Genomic DNA, 546 nt, shown 5'->3' with positions numbered 1-546 from the left:
CGCTATCCAGCCCCGGGCTCCTCCGCCTCGCCAGCCAGGACCCTCGCTCCCCGCCCCTCCCCGAGAAGAAAAGAACTCGCTCTCATCAGTGAATTCAGCAGCGCTCCGCAGCCTTCCGCTGCGCCTCGGACTTCGCAGACAAACGCCCGGGGATTGGTGGAAATCAAGGTCCCCTCCCTCCCCCACTCGCCAAATTGCCGTCTCCGACCCGCTCAGATCCGCGACGCTCGGCTGGAGCGCGCGCCCCTCTCCCGCCCTTGCTCTCTGGAGATAGAGGCAAACAATAAAAAAAAATTAAAAATTAAATTTTTAAAAAAGCACTACCCCCCAAAATATATAAATATCCCTCCGTGTGACAGAGAAGGGCTGATAACCTGACCCTTGGACACGCAGCCGCTATTGCAGGAACTGTCACCCTGGTCTCTCTCTCTACCTGGTGGGTTATATACCCGCAGTGAGAAGCGAGAAGGCCGGCGGAGATTTAGCCCCTCCTGGGCTCCCCCCCCCGGTACCGGGTCCGGGAGCCGCAGCTACAACCAGCAACCG

Source organism: Myotis brandtii, unplaced genomic scaffold (assembly GCF_000412655.1).
Source record: "Myotis brandtii unplaced genomic scaffold, ASM41265v1 scaffold299, whole genome shotgun sequence".
In the NCBI taxonomy this organism is placed as follows: Eukaryota; Metazoa; Chordata; class Mammalia; order Chiroptera; family Vespertilionidae; genus Myotis; species Myotis brandtii.
This window is presented reverse-complemented; position numbering follows the sequence as displayed.